Here is a 22,426-nt window from a genome sequence, read left to right on the forward strand (position 1 = left end):
CTTTTATTGAGATAAAATTTTACTCCTCGCTATTCATTTTTTTTTATCGTCGAGATCATTTTTAATACATTTTCCAATCCGACAGTGAGTAAAAAATATGCAAGGCAGGTGAAACTCCACAGGAAAGAATCTAAATCCGAGTCGGCAACAGATTGCCAGTGCTTTATTAACTTAAAGAAGAGATGAAGAACGTTCCGTTCTTTTACATTTTTATTTTTATTGATTTTTAATTACATTAAAAACACGAGTCTTTTTAGCATAAACGTAAAGCTTGACTAATTGAATAAGCTGCATCCCTGCTGTGAACAAAGCTTTTTGAGGGTGTATATCCGGTAACAAGGTCATAATTAGTCCTTTGCGTGAAAAACAACAAGAATGTTTGGTTAATTTTGTAAGACAATTTGTGGGGAAACGCCTGAGGGGTTCCTTTCGTTTGAAAGGAAGATTACTTTAAATTATAAAAATTGTGTGTTTCTTGTCAAAATATTGTTATTGCGAAAGCGACAGCCTAACAAAACAAACACGCACCCAAATCTTCTTACATTACAACGCTTGACGAAAACTCAATTCTTATTCCAACGACAAAAATTGAATTTATTGCGATTCCGGAGCGAATAAAAAATGGCATGTACACCCTTAGTGGAGGATTTTGGAGGTTTTGCAAATTGGACTGCAATAAATAGACGAAAGTTCTTACGATACCTGCGCGCGAGAAGAAGTCACTTAAAAATGGTTCGGAATACCTAGTTATATTACGTTCGATGTATTAGTAATTTTAAGTATTAAAATTAATTAGTAAATTACTGTTCAGTAGCTTCAAAAAATTTTTGTTTCTTGTGTAATCTAAGAACAAGCGCTGCTTACTATCATTTTACTATTTTGAGATGTTTTTAATTGAAAATAATTTTGAAGCGTGCGTTTGTGCATTTCCAAAACAGGGCCATGACAGTCGTGGAACAAATTATGAGCAAAAAGAGACGCGATTTGCATACATATTAAAAAGGAGGTAGAAAATATGTTGTATGAGCGTATTTGTAAATATGCAGCGCCTTCTTGCGCACTGACTAAATGGGGCTGATATAAAATGGCAAAACGTAAGAGAGCGATTTCTCAACTCATTCGTGAAACGAATTTGATGAAATTACCACAATTTCGAGTGTATTGTTTCAGAATCCGTGCAAAAAATCTGATGTAATTGGTGCTTGTTATTTCGCTTCGCCGCCAAAAATCAAAATTAATTAATGTTATTCTCAGTGAAATCGAAACGTTCAGCTTCGGTTCATACGAAACTAAATTAACATTTTCGTTTCAATGAAAGTAGCTGAATTAATGAAATATTGATGTTCCATTTAGCTGATGAAACCGAATTATCCTCTATTGTCAGTTGGAAATTAAGTCATCGAATCAAGCGACATTATACGCCTGAACAGTGACCTGAATGTTGGCAAAAAATTGCAATTGCGTTACTTGAACGTATTTGTCAGGATCTAGACAAATTGGGAATTGGAAATTGTAAATTATGTGGGATAATGGTTTGCATCACGAGAGATTTATAATCATGCTGCCGATAATGCATAAAATCAAAGTTCCCGAATTTAATCATTTATTAACTCAGCTTTAAATTTACAAAAAGTTCGTCAACTAGTGATAAAAATATTTCTACATTTAGTTTTTTGGTTTTGGACTGAGTCAATATAATAGGTTTTTAGTTTTTGGGCTATTTAAGAATAAAAAACCTACTATTTTCAGAAATCAGTTTTATTTAACGAAGTTTAACCAACAAAGTGAAAAATTGGTTTTCAACACTTTGTAAGGTTCGTAAGAACATTGGCTTTGGGATTGTGTTCACCCTCACAAATACAAACTCACAGATGAAAAGATCTTTTGGAACATGTGCTTGTTTTTTGTATAAAGTTGAACTTTTGTAATTTCGAAATCACAAAGCTGGACGATTATTCCAAAAGGTGGGCAAATGCAAAGGTTTCCTTCTCTGACATTGTCGTGTCAGTCCATCGATTCTTTTATCTGTCCGTCAATTGTTTTTATATTTTAGAAAAAATTAATCGCATACAAAAATACAACAGATTCGAAATCTTTAAACAATTGTTGATATGAAAAACATCCGATTACTTACTCCAATTAGTTTTTATTTTGAGGAACTAAACTTTGACCGGTATCTCGAAAATTGTTAGTTTTAGATGACAAATAAAGACAGTTTCGGATTTCTACCAGTTTTCGATAAGAGAAACTCTCATTCTTATAGTAGGTATCTTGAGGAACCGACGTTTTTTGGATATCTTACAACCTTCAGACAATTTTCTATAAAAAAAATTATAATTGGATTGACTCGACTCTCTACTTTGCTAAAAAGTCATATTTTCAGAAGTGTTTCAGATTCAGAATCTTTAGACAATTTTCTTTAAGCAAAAAATTATTTGAACTATTTTGACTTTTGTTTCTGCCAAACAGGTTCCAAAGGTGGATTATTAATTAAAATCTAAAGTATGTAAACTTATTTCTTACTCCCTCAATATGAGGTATCAAACATTCATTGCAACTCATTTTTCCAATTATATTATATTATTTTGGAAGTAACAGATACCTGATATACTGTTACTTTTTAAGTAACTAATGATATAATTGAATACATTACGCAACTAATTATGTAATGAATTTCGTTACGTAACTCGTTTACGGTCAAGGCTAATTGATATGTTCATTTTTTTCGAAAAAAGAAAATTCTGGTAAAAGTTTTCAATTTAGGACAGAATTAAGAAAAATTGGGTTTTGTTAGATTTTCTTGGCGTGGGAATGACTAACAAAATCACAGTTTAAAAACCAGACACACCAAACGTTTATTTGAAACACAACACGTTACAACCACAAAGTGGTCATCCTCAGGTACGAATATAAATGTTTCAAATAAACATTTGGTGTGTCGGGTTTTTAAACAGTTTTGTTAAAAATTGTGTATGTAATGCACATTATGAGAACATTATTATTATTTAACGAGCATAATGTTTGTCATAACGTGCGAGCATATCTAACAAGATTTGCAAATTATGCAAAAAAAATCGGCCTTTTCGTAATAATTATACGGACTGGTTATAAAAGAGTATAGGATCTCAGGTGGTTTTGGCATTTGAATTTGCCTCATTCTATGAAACTTCTAAAAAGTACCAATTTTTATCTATCCACGCAATCAGTATGACCAATTTTTTTATATACTAACTTTGTTTGTTTTTTGTTGAAAGAAGCGGCAAACTTTTAATACCTACTACGATTCCACATTCATTTATAGACAGATTGTAGATAACTATTACCTAACAAATATTTTTGCAACTTGTATTGAATATACAAATTTTGGTGTTAATAAAACCAGATGAAACAAAATATTGTGGAAATTACGAATGATGGTAAAACTGCATGGTAGTAACGGCGCTCGAAATTGAATTAATATTAAGTGCTGCATTTTTTCAAATTTTTATGTCAGTTTAAAACAAGTCATGCTTAAATGTTGTTTTGTGCAATAAAATTCCTAGAACCCTAGAACAATGACATTAGCCAGATAAAAAAGTTAAAATGAAATTGTTTTGTAAAACTCTGTGTTTCTTTTTTCATGCTTAGCTCACCATATGGTCATGGTCATGGTACGACACTTTTGAATCACCTTGTATCTACTAATCTACTGTTTTATTGAAAGCCTATTTGTCATTATTAGTAATAAGAATTATAAAATATTTTATATTTGTTATGCAAATAACTATTTCAAAGTATTAAAGGTACACTCAGTTATTAGTTACTATTAGTTGTTTCAAAACTATAGGACCGCCAACGTCGCATTTTCTCTAAAAGTTAGTGGATATAAATTATTTACACTTCAAAAAATTGATAGCTAATGGAATTTATAGTTTCAATAAGAGATCAAATCTTTTAACTATTTTACATTTTTATCAATCTTATTTAAAACAATAATTTGCTAAAATACGTTTCTGTAGTTTTGAAGCAGCTAATACTTACACTACGATACCTGGTATAATTATTACTGAACTAAAACCAGGATGTTGTTTGAGGTATATCTGAAGATCGTACAAAAATGGAGGACACTATACAGTTTCAAAAGCTATTTCACTTGATTTAATTATATAAAATAACACAAAAATATTCTTCTGAACCGAGCAGCTAGTTAGATTTAACCTAAATCGTGAAAAAAACCCTTGCAAATTTGACAGACTTTGATATTCCCGGCAATTTTAAAATAATTAATTTCTGTTGGTTCAATTAAAGGGGCGTAGCTGCTCCGTAACCTGCGCACTAAATAGCAGGCTGTGTCGTTGCAGCGGTTAATTTAAAATAGGTTGGCTTTTATCAACAGCAATATATCACATTTCAAGTAGCAAACACTGGCAGTTCATGAGTATTTTATTCTATAACACTTTTTTACTAACGAGGCGCCACTGTTATTTTAAATTTTAAATAGCCTTTAACATGGAAAGTGTACTAATGCTTTTCCAACTACAAAAACATATTTGTTAAAGTAAGGTTTTCAATTTTTAATAATTGAATCAACAGTGGCTTTACCTTCGATTGTAATACCTTTTTTGTTTGAAAATGTGAAAAATATTCTTGTTTCACGAGTTATTATCTTTTGAACAAAAACTGAATTTATAAACACGAAGTAAATTTGATATTCTCTAAACCGAAAGAAAGAAAAAACCATTATTGAAATAATTCACATTCAAACAACTGCTATGATACATTCTTTGATTAAATTGAAATTCCAGTATCCGTGCAAATTGATTCAATCCGATACAAAAGATTCTAAAACATCGAAATTATTTTCTATATTAATACAAGTGAAAATTTTTATTTTAATACATAATTAGCCAACAAAGAACACATTCTTGTTGAGTTATAAAAAATCTAACAAAACGTGGTAAAAACAGGCTTTTTCAGGAAGTTGCAGTATTTAATTTTGAGACGGTGTGTTTACAATAACTGAAACGTGACGAGAATAGGTTTTCTTCGTTGTTTTATTCAAAGCCGTAATATGTTGCGCTTTAGAAAAAATCTCTTTGCACCCTTCGAATACTTTCGCAGCCACTTGCCGAATGTAGCTTTAATTAAAACTGGCTCTTTTCAACGAGATAAAGTTATATTACTTCAGTAAAATTATCTTCTGTCAGAAGGTTTTTCAATTTTAAACGACAACGGACAGGTTTTAATATTTAAAGAGTCGACTCTTATTTTTTAATACTTTACGTAACTCTTTTTGTGATTTTGATGTTTAAAAATTTAATACTTGTATATGGGCCTACTGCGTTAAAAATTTCCATTCATACCTTTTTCAATTCAGCAAGTGTACCTCAAGTGCTTCTTAAGCGGTCCAATTAATGTTGCTCCTGGTGACTTGTTCATACACACAATTTACAGAAAACATCACGGACACTTAAATAAGAGCATTAATTACTTGTCACACGTTCACATTACTCTCTATCACTTTTGAATCACCCTCAACTGATTACATTGGTTTACGAAATTTCACTTTTTGTCTGTTACCGCAAATTTAACAATTGATCTATATTCTTTGGTATTTCAAATCCAATTCCAATTCCAAATTTGGCCACCAGCTCAAGTTTATATTTTAGAGCTTATGAAAAGTGCGGAAAGTGCTAATATGAGTTAACTATATCTCAAAACTTAGAACTGGTAGGAAAAATCTGTTGGCTGTTTTGAAATCAGTTTCCAACAGTTATTCGACACACGCAAAAAATCTGGGGCGACTGAGAAGTAAATGACTAAAAATACTGTGTGCATTTTTCTAAATGAATGCTAATATAAGTTATCTACAGGCTGGTTCAGCCCAGCTCCCGTTTTCTGTAGCTCACTTATTATTAAAGTTGGAATTTTGATATTTTTTAGATGTGATTTATACTCTAAGACACATTTCAGGAAAATATTTTTGATTATACAGAGTATCTCAAAAAAAAGTATGACGTCAAAGTAATCAATTTTTTGAATGGCATGCTATTATTTTTTTATGCTTATTATGATACCTTTTTAGCTCCTTACATGTATCTAATTTTTTTTCAAATTGGTTAAGGAATTACTGTAAAAAAATAAAAACCAAAAAAAATCGGTTTTTTGCCTTTTGTTTTAATAATTTAAAAAAAATAGAAACAGTGCTTTTTTGACGACGATATTACTACGTAAGTATTAGCAGACTTATTAAGTAAATTTGATTGATATGAATTACTACAGGGTGTTACAATTTATTTCAAAACTTTTTAAACTTTAGAGCTTTTTATTTTGCTTATTATAGATGGCAACGCCTGTGCATTTTTAGTTCATTCGATGCAGAACGATATGTATTCATTAAAAATGTCATTAAAATTCTAGACAAAACAAGTTTTTATTAAATAACTCCGAATCTGTTAGAATTTACGTAAAGATTGTAATATAAAAATTGGTTCGTTTTTTAATTCTGCATCAAATGATATAAAAATAAATATGAGTTGCCATTTTAAATAAGCAAAATAAAAAGGTCTAAAATTTTAAAAGTGGAAATAAATTGTAAACAGCCTGTAGTGATTCAAATCAATTAAACTTAATTAATAAGTCTGCTAGACCTCGTTCAACACGTACCTAGTAATAATGTCATCAAAAAAAACACTATTTCTATTTTTTAGTAATTTTGGATACCAAAGGTGTAAAACAGTTTTTTTTTGGGTTTTATTAATCCCTGAACCGATTTGAACAAGTCTTTAGGGACACGTAAGAAGCTAAAAGGTATCATAATGAGCACAAAAAAATAATAACATGCTATTAAATTTTTTTATTATAATGATTTTTTTGGGATATTTTTTATAGTCAAAAATATTTTTCTGAAATTTGTCCTGGAGTATAAATAACAACTGCAAAATATCAGAATTCAAACTTTAATAGTAACTGAGCTACAGAAGACAGTAGCAGGGCTAGACCAGTTTGTATATCTCGAAAACTGAGGCTGATAGAAACAGTTGTTTGCATTTTTGAAATCAGCTTCTAACAATTTCTTGACAAGAGTAAAAAAATCTGAGGCAACAGATACAATATAAACTAGTATTGTTACTGAATTTCCGACGTTTTTTGCATTTAATTTACAAATTGATCTTTATTTGATATTAATTTATAGTTTCGATATGACATTATGATAAGAATAAAAGTTTGCGGTCAGTTTTAGAAAAATATTTAGTTCACTGCGATTTTATAATGCTCTGAAAGACTTCTAGCGTCACGTAGGCAAAACAACTATCTATTTCTTGAAACATAAGATGCTAGAAAACGTTCCTTGTTTTATTTTTTCATTGGCGCCATTAAGGAATGTTTTCTATTGATTCAATTTCTTTATTCTGAGAACGAAAGGTTCATCTCGGAATGAAAAAGAATTTTGTGATTATTTCTGCAAAACTCATTCTGAAAGTGTGAATATTAAAATGTCGAATGTTTCGCGAGTTTGAGGACTCATTTTTCATTTCGTAATAAACTGCTTCCCACAAAGCGAAACTCTGGACTATAAAAAAACTCATACGAACAGCACAATTATTGTGCGGAATAAATCACTAGTTAAGTTACAAAATTACACTCAAAGAAATAAAAGCAATGATTCTTGTACTATAAATGGCAAAAGCGCTGTGCATAAGAAGTACACACTTATGTTGCAAGACATGTTTTCTATAAAACTGTTAGTATCAAGCTAAAGTATCACACTGCAAGCTTACTGAATTTAAACTTGAGCTCAAGTGACTTTCCAGGTTTGGGAAATTACTTTTGCATAAGCCTTTTTGTGCAGTTTGATATTCTAAATTCACTTTGTTCTCAAAGTCTTTTTTATTTCAAACAATTGTCAAAGTTTTAATAACAAGTCACTGTCACCCACTAGTTATTTGATAGTTATTGGATTGGCAACCTAAAATGAATAAATATAAATTGACGTTTTTCTGTTTATCTGCATGTTGATTTGCATTTTTCCGTATCTCTATCGTCCGTAATTCTTAATTCTTAATTCTTAATTCGGTGTAAAATTTCCAAGTCTGTTGCAACTTTTCTGACAATGAAAATAATAATGGTTTTAGATCGTATCAATAAAGTGACCTTACACTTCAGGACTTAGTGGAAGTGTATAAAATTCTTATTTAGGAATTTCACGGAAGAATACAAGAACAACAAGATACTAAATACAAAAATAAAATGAAATTGAGTGTAATAAATGCGTTTTTACCTAAAGAGTAGAATAAATTGCTCATAAAAAAAGACAAAAATCACGATAATTCTGTTTTTTTTTGTGATTTATCGGTCTGTTTTACCAAAATTAGAAAAAAACACTTGGAAATTTAATTAAAAACTTGCCTAAAACCTTAAAATATAAAAATAGTACTTCTTTTGACTAGATTTATTCATTTTGACTTATTTTTTCGACAAGCTTTTTTTACTATTTTTTAGCCAATTTTTATAGTGAAAAAACTACTTTTCTTCTCAGAAATCTGCATAAATAATCGAAAAAGATTGGTTTTTATTTGTTTTTGACAGAATTATGCGAAATATTTGCGTTTCTAGGTTTTGAGAAGATCTTATGAAATAAAAGAATCATCAGCAGCTTTGTTTTGATATAGATTGGTGACAATTTGGTGATTTTTTGCTAGTAACACATTTTTTGACAAAATTTGAAATACTGTTGGCTTCTTTTTCACAAATCTGAATGACATAAAGCATGCCTAAGATCTTAGAAAGTTAATAGCTCCACTTTTGACTAGGTTTTCTGGTTTTGGCTTATTTTAGGCCGACGATAACTTTTACTTAAAAATAAATGAAGAATAAAAGAGAATTTACTAACATTTTAGCCACTTTTAGCAAAATTTTTCGGGGATAAAGCAATTTTTGCCTCAAAAATGTGCTTTAATATTTGAATGTGGCAAACGAAAAAATTGGTCAAACTTGGTGTGCGTTTGGCACAAGCGATTTTGTAAAAAAATTGCGAAATAATTGCATTTGTAATTTACAAACGAACTAAAAAGTTGTATGTTTTAGCAAAATCTCGCAAAATGTTCTTGCAAATAAAAAGTTTTAAAAGAGGAAAATAACCATTTTTGACCCAGTTTTGTAATTCTTCCTTAAATTAAAAATAAAAATATATTTTTTTAAATATTTACTGCCGTCGCTAGTGCAACATTCAGTTATACAAAGTGAATTAAATGGTGATAAGAGACGTTCACAAAAAGCTTAAAAAGAAGTCAGAATTTTACTTTAAGCGACTTCGTTTTTAACATATTTTAATATTATTTTTAATTTAGTACATTTTTGCAACAGCATCGATTGTTGCTCTTGTCCCATCATGTCAAATATAATTTATTGTCATGTTTTTTTTAAAGTTTTATTCATTATAAGCTTAACTGGTAATTTTCTTCAATAGCTATATGTTTATGTTGCTAGAGCTGTCGTTTCTACTGGCTAAAGTCAAAAAATATGATCTAAAGTGCTAAAACTTAACAAAAAAATTAACTTTGAAGAGCTATTTCTCGTGAAGAAAGGCTTTAACAATTTTTTGTTGTAGGAACTTTTGATTCAGTTTGATGTTTTTTTATCACTACCCGAGAGGTTGTCTGTCATTTTTAATTCAGCCTGTATGTAAATGAATCTTTTGTCAGCGTATGTGACCTCAATTTTAAGGCACCTATAAATTAAAGACAAAAAGTGTAAGATGTTTGTAGTGAAACACAGTTTGTTTGAAATTTTTCTCAAAAGCACTGTCTTTTAGCTTAAAAGACAACTTCATTTATGTAATACATTATTATAGGAATATGCTCCAAGGAGCAGAAAAAAAAACAGATTCTGAGCAAATATTTTCCGATTGCTGTATGCATGTTTGTAAGTCGCTATATCACATCAAAGAAAATCAATATGTAGTCAAATGTAGTCTCTCCTTCATTACGATAGTTAATTTCTTAGCATATTTTAAATTTATGCAAATCTTTGATGTTGGATCCTACAATTAGTTAACTTTAAACTAAGCGCTCGTATGACTTTGTGCTATTTGCAGTTAATTGTTAAGACCAATTACTCTAAAGAGGCAAATAAGGAAGCATCTTTCATATAGCGTTTTACAAACTTTCTCTCAGTATTTTCTACATTTGCAACGAAAAAAATAGGTAATAGAAAAAAAGTAAACATTTTTAAGAGAGTCGTAACGTTTAGTTGTTTGTTTTTGCCGTAATATAAGATTTCCTTTGATGTTATAATTGCAGAAGCCAATTAATTAATGAACGACTAGATGCTTTTTCTCGTCGCAAATAAATAAAGCATTGCTATGAAACTTTAGAAGCACTAAAGTTGCAGCGAAACGTTTGTTAGTTTTCGACTTCTCATAAAATGATGAAATGAAAATTCCAACGTAATTAAATTATGAACAAAACTTTGCTCTTACCGAATTCTTTCCTTAATAAAAACCCTTACTATAACTAAATAAATGAAACACCTAATACGCTTTAACGACCCAGGGGACATTTCAATTTTGGACCGCTTAAAGATCGGATCAAACTTCTCCGTTTTATTCCAATCGTTCAAGCTGACACAAATCCGCAGTTCGTGAACTATCAAAAACCCGGAAAACATCTAAAAAAATATTTGTAAAAATGAAATGTTTCCATTCTGACAGTTTTATATCAAATACAAGACAGGTTTTGTTATTCGTTTGATTAATTTTTAGCATCCTGTTACATCACAGTCGGCAGTGAATCCTATTTTCTGAGTTATTTGAAAAGACGATTCGGTGGCTTTAATTTTTACGTAGACAATTAGAGAGATTTATTGTAGGAATAAATAGATAATCCCACTATCCGTTGCATTTAATCTCAAAGGGAATTCGCTAAATCCTAGTGTAATGTACCCATTATAAATATCCCTTTAACGTTATAATTATCATTATCATTAGTAAACATCTTTCATTATCATTAGCAAACGTCTTAAATTTAATTTGTATCATCTACATCCGGCATGTTCAACTTTGTACCTAATTACTTTACTATCTCGAGTCCACTTTTATTTGTACATTCTTCCGCTTATCGCCTTTCATCCCTCTATATATAAGAAATCATTTTTATGTTATAGGGCAGTCAGAATAAGTTAGTTGTTACTATACGACCTAATGTCAATTCCAAATTCCAAGTTTTAATAAATTATAGTAGTAGTTAGAAGTAAAGTACTGGAGTTTCTCTTTCCCATCACCGGACCATCACAAAATTGGTGTCAGAAGTGGGATCGTAATAGTGCGGTTGGAAAATTTATTTCAAATTCAATTTGAAATTTCAATCAGCAAGTTTGGGAAACTTCGATTTGGGCTATCGTCCATCATCCAGTGGTGCAACATCCAGGTCTTCAAGGTTCGTGTATTCGTGCTACCTGCTGCATCGTCGCTACCATAGGTGACAAACGGCGATATTCAACCCCAGACGTGAAGGTTTTCGAAAATCGTGTGGTCCAGTGTAACATAATGGGATTCCAGCAGTTATCTTCCCTTGTGTAAGTGAATTTATTTGTTTGATGCCAACAACGAGATCTATGTCAAAACACAAAAAGGAAGCTACGACGAATTTAGAAGGAGCTACCGCGTCTAATCCACATTCAATCGGTTCAGAAGAAACTAACACGATTGATTCCGTTACGCCCAATTCGGATCAAAGTAGCCTCAATAATTTAAGTATTCAATCATCTAGTAATTTAATTAACCCTAACTTAAATCTCACCAACATGTCGATTTCACTAGAGTTAGCAGAAAAAATGTTAATTAAGTTTGATGGAACCAAATCAATGTTGTTCGAATTTATAGATAATTGTGATCAAGCTCATAATCTTGTTGGAGTTGCAAATCAACCACTTTTACTTTCAATTATTAAAACCAAATTAACGCATAACGCGAGAACTTTAACACGTAATAGAGAATTTACAAATTGGAAACAATTAAAGAAACATTTACTAGATTTGTATTCAGATAAACGTACAGTTGGTCAATGGCAATTGGAGTTAAATTCCTGTCGGCAAAATCACAATGAAAGTGTCGTTTCTTTTTCAAATCGTGTAGAAACATGCTACGTAAAATTAATAAATTCGTTAAGTGACAATTTAACCGAAGAAGTACGCAACGGAAACATTGATTTACTGCAAAATGAAGCTTTGAACGTTTTTATCACGGGATTAAATAAAGATTTGTCAATTTTAGTTAAAGCTCAAAAACCGGATACATTAGAAAAAGCAATCTCGATCGCGATTAACGAGGAACAGGAACTTAAATCCAAATACGAAATTCATAAATATCAAAACGTAAATAATAATTCGTCAAGTAGATTTTGTAATTATTGTAACAAATCGGGTCATAATTCATTTAATTGTCGGAACAAAAATCAACAACACAACCAGAACAAAAATTTTAATAATGTTCACCGAATTCAGAATCACACACATATCAATTCTCCAAGTACCAGTAATTCCTCAAAATTTAATCGTAACAATTTCCATAATAATAATTCTTCCTCTAAAATCCAGCCAAGATCTAACAATGATTTTCAAAGAAAATTCTGTAATTACTGCAAGAACAATGGTCATTTAATTAACGAGTGTCGTAAATTACAATATAACCAGTCGCGAAAGGAACAAAATAATAATTCCCGCATTAGATCTTCATCACAGTCCCTACAAAATTCAAACGGCAGTAATTTAAACTGCCCGGGCTCTTCGACGTTGGCGGAGAACTCGAAGACTGCCCACCAAATTTCCGCCGAATTGCAACATTAAACATTGCTGCTGTAACAAGTTATATTCCATTAAATATTGCTCAATTAAAAAATCATCCAGGTAAATTCCTTTTAGATACCGGTGCTGACATTTCGCTTGTAAAAATTTCTCATCTTAAAGGTCAAACTCATTGTTATGAAGACAATCTTATCACTCTGAAGGGTATTGATATAAACGTGACTCAGCATACGAAAACATTGTGCTATACTTATTTAGATTTCTATATCGGCAATCAGAAATTTACACATATTTTTCATGCAGTTCCCGATAATTTCCCGATTCCTTTCGACGGTCTTTTAGGTAACGACTTTTTAAAATCGTTCAACTGCCTAATTGATTATCAAAATGATAAACTATTTATAAATGATAAACATCTAGATATATTCCATTTAGAATATCCCATACGTGCGCAAATTCAACGCGATTACAAATCAAAATTTTCACAATCTAATTCTAATCCTCCATTAAGTCAGAACATTCCTGCTTACAATGAAAAATTTTCTTCAAATAAAATAAAAAACAATCAAACTGATTCAAATGTAAAATTTCAACTAGCTCCTAGAACAGAAACAATTGTAAAAATTAAAGCCATAAACGGAGAAATAAAAGAAGGCATTTGTCCAAATATTGATATACTTGAAGGTGTTTATCTCTGTCCAAGTTTTGTAAAGGTTGACAAAGATAGCAACATAATAACCTCAATTTTAAACACTACCGAAAAAATCGTTAATATTAAAAATATCGAAGTCACATTAGATCCAATCGATTATAGTGAAAATAGTGCGAATATTTCCTCATTACGTACGAGTACCTCTGATAATAATTTCAAATCAGAACGTTTAGAAAAAATTTCAAATTTATTACGAACTGATCATCTAAATTCAGAAGAAAAACAATCTTTACTACAAATTTGTCATGAATTTAATCATATCTTTTATATCGATGGTGACAAACTAACATTTACAGATACAATCGCGCATAATATTCCTACATCATCGAAAGTACCAATTAACGCTAAAACATACCGATTTCCAGAAGTTCATAAAGAAGAAGTCAATAAGCAAATTAATCAAATGCTCGATGAAAATATTATCGAACCATCTAATTCACCATGGAATTCTCCTATATGGGTTGTACCTAAAAAATCAGACTCTTCCGGAATGAAAAAATGGCGAATAGTTGTCGATTATCGTAAGCTCAATGATATAACTGTCGGTGACTCATATCCGCTTCCTAATATCTCTGAAATTTTGGACCAGTTAGGACATTCAAAATATTTTTCAACAATAGATCTAACATCAGGTTTTCATCAGATAAAAATGTCTACAGAAGATGCTCCTAAAACTGCTTTTTCTACTCACACAGGTCACTATCAATTTAATCGTATGCCGTTTGGATTAAAAAATGCACCAGCGACATTTCAACGATTAATGAATAATGTTTTATCTGGAATTCAAAATAACCGTTGTTTTGTTTATTTAGATGACATAGTAATTCATGCAGATACTTTAGAAAATCATAATAAAAAATTAAGAGAGGTATTTCAAAGACTATCAGAACACAATTTAAAAATTCAACCAAACAAATGCGAATTTCTACGTCACGAAGTAATGTATTTAGGACATAAAATCACTGATCAAGGTGTTAAACCTGATCCCAATAAAGTTAAAGCTATTTCAGAGTATCCTATTCTAAAATCACAAAAGCATGTCAAAACATTCCTTGGATTAATCGGATATTACAGAAGGTTTATTCCAAATTTTTCTTTTTTAACACAACCGTTAACCAAATTATTAAGAAAAAACGCAGAATTTATTTGGACTAGTGAACAACAACGCGCATTTGAAAATTTAAAATCAATATTAACCAATGAACCTTTATTGCAGTATCCAGATTTTACACAAACATTTTATTTGACAACGGACGCAAGTAATTTTGCTATCGGGTCAGTTTTGTCGCAAGGTGAACCTCCTAATGATTTACCAATAGCTTACGCTAGTAGAACTTCGAATAGGGCCGAATCAAACTATTCAACGACGGAAAAAGAACTTCTTGCTATTGTTTGGAGTGTAAAACATTTTCGACCGTACCTATATGGTAGAAAATTTAAAATCATAACTGATCATCGTCCATTAACGTGGTTATTTAATGTGAAAGATCCGGGTTCTAGATTAATACGTTGGCGACTAGCATTAGAGGAGTATGATTACGAAATTCTCTATAAACCAGGTAAATTAAATAAAAATGCAGATGCCCTCAGCCGAATTCCTCTAGATAATCTGTGTGTCAATCATTTCCGAACTGAGGACGACGATGAATCATATGCGAATTTCTTAAAAAAAATAAGAACAACTCTTATCACCAATGATAATATTGAAGAAGTTAATGGTAATATTATCGACTCAACCGATAACATCTGTTTATGCATTTCAAAGGATCTCGAATGTAAGGAATTAGTCCAAATACAAATAAAAGAGAAATTTACTAACAGCTATCAAATGTTACAAACAGAAACTTTAAACGTCAACGAAGTAATCAAAATACCAATAAATTCAGCAAATAACAAAAATATTTACTATATGATAACAAAAGAACATTATTGGGAATCTATATCATACGAAGATTTGTTTAATATTTTACAAAAATTAAAAAACCGATTAATTGCTGATAACGTAAAATCCATAAGCTTACCTAAATTAAACTCTTCCTTTGATAAACTCCATTTTCACAAAATTCGTTCAATGATAAGATACATTTTTAGAAAAACTAACATTAAAATTTACATACTTTCAAATGAAATCGTAATTCCGAACACTCAAGAAGAAATTAAGAAGATTTTAACGGAATATCATTCAAATCCTTGTGCTGGACATTCGGGCTTTCATAGAACCTATAATCGAATAAAACAATATTATAAATGGCCACGAATGAAATCTGATATCAAGAATTTTATAAAAACGTGTGAGTCATGTCAAAAAAATAAATTGGTTCGAAAGAAAAGTAAAGAACCAATGGTGATTACAACAACAAGTGAAACTCCTTTTGAACGCATATTTTTGGACATAGTAGGACCGCTACCGTTATCAGAAAATGGTAATAAATTTATTTTGACATTGCAGGATGATCTTTCTAAATATTCTCAAGCTTATGCAATTCCAAATCATGAAGCAGGAACAATTGCTAAAAAATTAGTTCACGACTTTATTTGCAAACACGGTATACCTTCAACAATTGTAACTGATCAAGGAAAAGATTTTACCTCAAATTTATTAAAACAAATTGCAAAACTGTTTAAAATTAAACAGATAAACTGTACGGCATACCATCCCCAATCTAATGGTGCATTGGAAAGAAGTCATCACACTTTAGCTGATTATTTAAAACACTACATTAGAGAAAACCAAACAGACTGGGATGAATGGTTAGATTTTGCAATGTTTTCCTACAACACAACAGTTCATACTTCAACCAAATATACACCTTTTGAATTAATTTTCGGAACTAAAGCAAATTTGCCTACAAGCATAACAAAATCTCCTGAATTTAAGTACACTTACGATGACTACATGGATAACTTAACTTTAAAACTGCAAAAATCTCACGAAATTGCGAGAAAGCACATCTTAGATTCAAAAGAACAATCTAAAAATTATTATGATAAGAACTGTCAAAACCAAAATTTTAAAATTGGTGACAAAGTATTCCTATTAAACGAACAATCAAAATTAAATAGGTCAAGGAAACTTTCTCCAAATTATTCAGGTCCTTATGAAATTACAGAAATTAATTCACCAGTAAATTACACTATTTTGATTAAAAATAAAAAACATAAAGTTCATAGTAATAAATTAAAACTTGCTTATATTTAAGGCATTTTTATACTATTTTTACTTATCAATTTTTATCACTAATTTTCCTTTATTATTCCAGGCAACTCATTCTGTCTATCAGCTTATTAGCAACACTTGAATACGCACAAATCACCGATCAACAACAGTACACCGTAACACCGATTAACCATTTCTCTGGTATATATTTTGAACACATAAATAATGTGAAATTTCAAGAGACACATTGGCAAATAGTATCCTACCTCGATATAAGTTCATTAGAAGATAAGTTATCGTTCATTGATCATGCTTATAATCAAACTTTGCATCTTTGCCAAAGTAATCAACATTCATTAATGGCGTTACGTCAATCATCGTTAAAACTATTAAAACATATAGTACCTTATTTGCATAAATCAGAAGTAGATCTCAAAAATCTTATTAATAATAAGAGAACTAAACGCGCTTGGTTAAATATCGTTGGCGATGCTCTAAAAACTGCTTTTGGTACACTTGATGAAGCAGATGCTAAATATTATAATGGAATTATAAATCAGATAAACAAAAACGAATATAATTTAGGCAAACTTTTAAAACAACAAATAATGGTAGTAAATTCGACAATAGCGAACTTTAACAATACCATCACAGATTTGAATAAGAACTCCAAAATTTTTGAAGAAAATCTTATACAAATAAGTAACTATTCCCGTAAAATAAACAATAGGTATCTTGCATTAGAATTAAAACAAAATTTAGACGAACACTTTTCTTTATTAAATCTAGTTATTACAACATTACAAAACGAAATAACGACCGTTATGGACACGATTTTACTTTCTAGATCAAACATTTTACACCCTTATGTCATAACACCATTTCAATTGATCGAAGAATTGAGTAAAACAATTCCACATTTACCTAGTTCATCTACGTATCCTTTACCAGTTAGCCGCGAAAATGCACACAAATATTTAGAATTACTCACAATCAAATGTTTCTTCACCGACAACAGAATTGGCTATGTTCTATCAATACCTCTTGTAAATCGAAATCAATTTAATCTTTATAAATTAATTCCATTACCGGTTTTAGACAACTCAACCTCTTATTATAAATTTATTTTACCGTCATTCAATTATCTAGCAATCTCCGAAAACCATAATTTGTATTTAGGTTTAAATGAGTTAACTAATTGTCAAAATTTAGATGAATCAACTTTTATTTGTGTAACTTCGGAACCTTTCTACTATACAAATTCTAGACCTATATGTGAAACCGAACTTTTAAAATCTCCTCTCAATATCCCAATAAATTGCAACATAAGAATTATAACCTCTCGCTTAGAAATTTGGCATAAATTGGATAAACCGAATACATGGATTTATATTTTACCCAAAAGAACTGATATCGCCTTAAATTGCTTTCAAATGTCACACATAACCCTTTTCTTAGAAAATACTGGAATTTTAAAAATTAACTCAAATTGTAAATTATACACAAGTTCCGCAACTTTCTTAACCGATAAAACAATTCGTAATAGTACACACAATGCTGTTGTACCTCAGTTAAAATTAAATGACGATTGTTGCATTAATTTAACTAAAACAAAAAATTTTTCTTTAAATCTATTACCTATAACACCTACTAATCTTCACATCGACACATTAAAAGAAGCAAGCCATAAATTACAAGATATTGCCAAATCAACAGACGAATTATTATTAAATAAAGATTTAACTTTCTTCCAGGATACTAGTTATACTAATCATATTTTTCTTTTGATTTTCGTAATTTTCATAATATTCTCATTATATTCGCTGTCCAAATATTGTAAGAAACGTCACTCAAATCACTCGATATTTAATCTATGTAAAAAATCATCATCAGCTCCATCTTATAATGTAAAATATGATAGTTCAGCAGGCTCACATTCAGAATCTCATTCATCAGCAGTAGATATAAGTCCGGTTGCGCCAAATACATCGTCATCACTACCAAAATTAAGAACCGATAAATCGTATTCTTAATTTTCTTTTACGGAGGGAGGTGTAATGTACCCATTATAAATATCCCTTTAACGTTATAATTATCATTATCATTAGTAAACATCTTTCATTATCATTAGCAAACGTCTTAAATTTAATTTGTATCATCTACATCCGGCATGTTCAACTTTGTACCTAATTACTTTACTATCTCGAGTCCACTTTTAGTTGTACATTCTTCCGCTTATCGCCTTTCATCCCTCTATATATAAGAAATCATTTTTATGTTATAGGGCAGTCAGAATAAGTTAGTTGTTACTATACGACCTAATGTCAATTCCAAATTCCAAGTTTTAATAAATTATAGTAGTAGTTAGAAGTAAAGTACTGGAGTTTCTCTTTCCCATCACCGGACCATCACACTAGATATAATTCATCCGGTTCGGAAGGCGATTAAAAAACAATTAGAAAAATATGTTAGAAGCGCAGCGAAATACCGCAGTTCTAGACGTGATAAAAAGATTGGTGAGGGGTCGTTAATTCTTGAATTAGTTGTACAATTTTTTTGGATTCATAGATTCTTATAAATTTTGGTTTAACAAAGTATGAAAATTTTGTTTGAGTCTTTGAAAATATTTGTTAGCAATAACAATGAAGTGGATCCGTTTATAAATAAAATAATATGTAAAAGCAGCTTGCTACCAAGCAAAAACAAAATTACATAAACACAATCATTCTCCAACTCTTGCAAATTAACTAATTGAGTTAAGCAGACCAAATGACTTCATAAAACAAATTAATGAAATTTCACCAAAATACTTTATAATTTGTGGGGATAATGGTTGTGCTGCATCTAATCTCATTTTGTATAATTTAAGAAGAACTAAATGATGAAATTTCCATTACAAGAAAAGACCTACTTGAAGTAAGAAAATTTAGGAATTACATTCTTCTCCATGCGTAGAATTTTTCTATACAAAGGGAAGATTTCACTTTGAATAATAATGCAACTCGAGTTGGGAAAGGCAAATGTGTACATTGTACAGAAACATATAGTCCGGGACATTTCAATATGAGATACGTCATAGGGCATACGTTGACGCGAGACTATATAGAGCACAAAAACTAGATAAGAGCTCAAATTTAGGGAACTTGGTTGTTTGATGTGTTTGACAGATGACAAATGTAAACAATAATAAAAATTTAAATATTTCTTTATTGTAGTAAAGTACAGCAAAATGTACCAACTAGAACACTTAAAAACAAATGGAGAAACTTTCAAATGCTTTGAAGTACCGTTGCTGGATTACTGTTGAGGTTATGTTTGACCTTGGTATGACTGTCAGGTTTAAAGTTGAAATTTGCATTAAAAAGGCCATAAAAGCCTCGAAGTGCCTTTTAGGGTAGTCATCGTCATGTTCCAATTGCATGCCCCCTCTCTGCCACATCAGTAAAATTTGCCACAAAAGTTTTAAAAAACGACTTTAAACAACAAAAAAGGCCCTATTTTCATTAACAATGAGACATATCTCGCTGCATGCGGCACGACATAGGCCTCATAGGTCAATCTCATTGTGAATGGTTTTCGCTGAGATCACTTTGAGAGGGTTTCACTCAGACTGACGTTGGCGGAAGACTGAAACCTGCCTCGCGACAAGTCTTTGCACCAACATTCGAAAACGCTGTCAATGGCTTAAAATGATAAACTGTGTCAGTTTTTTTGTGTCTTTGAGGATTAGTCTTTGAGTCCTGTCGCGCCGCATGTAGCGAAGCAGATCTCATTGTGAATGGGTTCTTTAAGAAACAGTTTCAATGTACACCACAAGACATACACTGAGACGGCCTCATGCCTCATATCATGGCTTGTAATTGACAGCGTTTTATAGAATGATTTGGAATCATAATGCAGAGATTGTTGCGAGACAGGCAGGCAGGTCTCAAGCCTACTGCAGAAGTCGCTCTCAGTGAGTCCATGTCTTAGAGATGCAAGACCAATTTAGACCATTTACAGTGAGATTGGTGTCCGAGACCTACGTCATGCAGGAAGCCAAACTTCATCGTGAATGGACCCTTTTCAATGGGGGTGTGCTTTTTGAATAAATTTGAAATGGCCTTTTTGAAAAAAGCAGTTGTCTCTCTTTTATTCATCTATTCAACACGTTTGTATTCGATGCACTAACACCAATTTCATTATCAGTGTCTTGATTATCAGGCAAGGGCGAAGTGGAATTGGGGGCAACCCAGAAATAAAAACACTTTAATTTCCTTTATTAGTAGGCTATATTTTTTATACAAGAGACTACTCTCAGATAGAGACGTACAAAAATGTAAACAAGAGTAAAAGTTGGTTTTTCGCAATATTTCACACTATTCTTCCACACGTCCACAGTAAAATCAGAAAGCGCTTCTTGTTATAAAGCCCTTATTATGTTTTTCAACGATGGCTGAGACTTTGTGACGTATTTGTTAAACGTAAGTTTTCAAATACCCCATGCCAGTGCAAAGGAGTTATATTAACAATTTTACGGGATTATTTTTAACTTTACACCCACTCTGCTTGAAACAAGAGTGGCTGCCAGGAAATAACGAACAAAGTGGACCCAAAAGGCTTCAGCTGCAAATTATAAACACTATCTGTGATTTTTTAAATAATTTTTTTAATAATTAATAAAAAACATGACAATATTAAGCTTTTCGATTTCGTTTGGTTTGAATTTTATATGAAAATAGAAAAGTTAACCCTCTACACCAGAAAAGACAAAAAACATAAAGAAAGTATCTGTAAATGTCGTGAACTTACTTTGAAGTAAACAGGGCTCTCCATCTATAACTCATAATTACTTGAACCGCAATTCCCATCATCAAAAAGTGCAAAACTGCGATAAGTGAGGTTATGCAGTGATGCACTTTCTTTTCCAGTTTTTCACACAAAATATATCACAAATTGCACAAATCGTACAACCAGCGATAGTCAGTACTGTCAGTACTTCACAGCAGCTTTCTCCATCACAATCACTGACTGCAATTCTGTATTGTGCCATTCCCGTCTCATCATATAATCTGAGTAGTTGTTATATGACAAGTAATGTTTCTACCTTCAAAAATACTTGCGTAAATATGTTATTATCCCGTTAGTACACACTTTTAAAGCAGCCACTGGTTATATAGATTAAAATTATAACATTTCCTTTGTTATTGTGTTATTGTTTACATCAGTCAGCTGTTTACTGTCATTTTCTAATGCTACCAATTTAAAAAATGTCCCTGTTATTAAAGCTCAAGAACCATAGAATGAGAGAGAGAACATTTTTTGTTCACACAGACGCTGAATACACGTATAAATGTCAGAAAATTCAAATTTTTTATGTCCAAATAGAAATGTCCCGGACTGTAATAAGGTTTACTTGTTACAGAAGTACTAACAGTAAAATATACTTTATGAACACAAGTGCATCTGCAAATATGGAACATTGCAAGCTTATCTGCTTCTTACTAATTAAGTAAAACAGGCATATTCATATACACAGCAAATGTTTATAATTATGGCACTCAAAATACTTTTTTATTATTTGTATGCTAGAAGTTACGACGAAATGCAAAGCTTGAGCAGCTGTTAATTTAAACTCTTTACGACTAAGAAAAACCGAATTTAAAAGTCAGCCACAAATTAAAGTAAACATAAACACAATACTTCTCGTAAATTCCTTGCAAATTAAGCAATTTAATTCAAACGGCAGAAAGTAGCTTTATAAAGTAAATAAATGAAATTTTGCGAATTTCTTTGTA

General features: G+C 31.0%; 1 protein-coding gene and 2 long non-coding RNA genes across 3 annotated transcripts in view; 2 read left to right on the plus strand and 1 right to left on the minus strand.

Moving 5' to 3' along the window:
* Positions 1-22,426, plus strand: part of LOC100142507 (uncharacterized) — a 155,683-nt gene that overhangs the window by 10,093 nt on the left and 123,164 nt on the right. The gene's annotated exons all lie outside the window — the stretch shown is intronic.
* On the plus strand, positions 10,515-17,717 carry LOC135266535 (uncharacterized). The gene is made up of 2 exons (XR_010334632.1): positions 10,515-11,553; positions 16,753-17,717. It is a non-coding gene; the product is annotated as an uncharacterized LOC135266535 (long non-coding RNA).
* Positions 19,839-22,009, minus strand: LOC135266557 (uncharacterized). The gene is made up of 2 exons (XR_010334665.1): positions 21,441-22,009; positions 19,839-21,254 (listed from the first exon to the last, which is right to left on the minus strand). It is a non-coding gene; the product is annotated as an uncharacterized LOC135266557 (long non-coding RNA).

This window comes from Tribolium castaneum, chromosome 6, assembly GCF_031307605.1.
Source record: "Tribolium castaneum strain GA2 chromosome 6, icTriCast1.1, whole genome shotgun sequence".
NCBI classification, from domain to species: Eukaryota; Metazoa; Arthropoda; class Insecta; order Coleoptera; family Tenebrionidae; genus Tribolium; species Tribolium castaneum.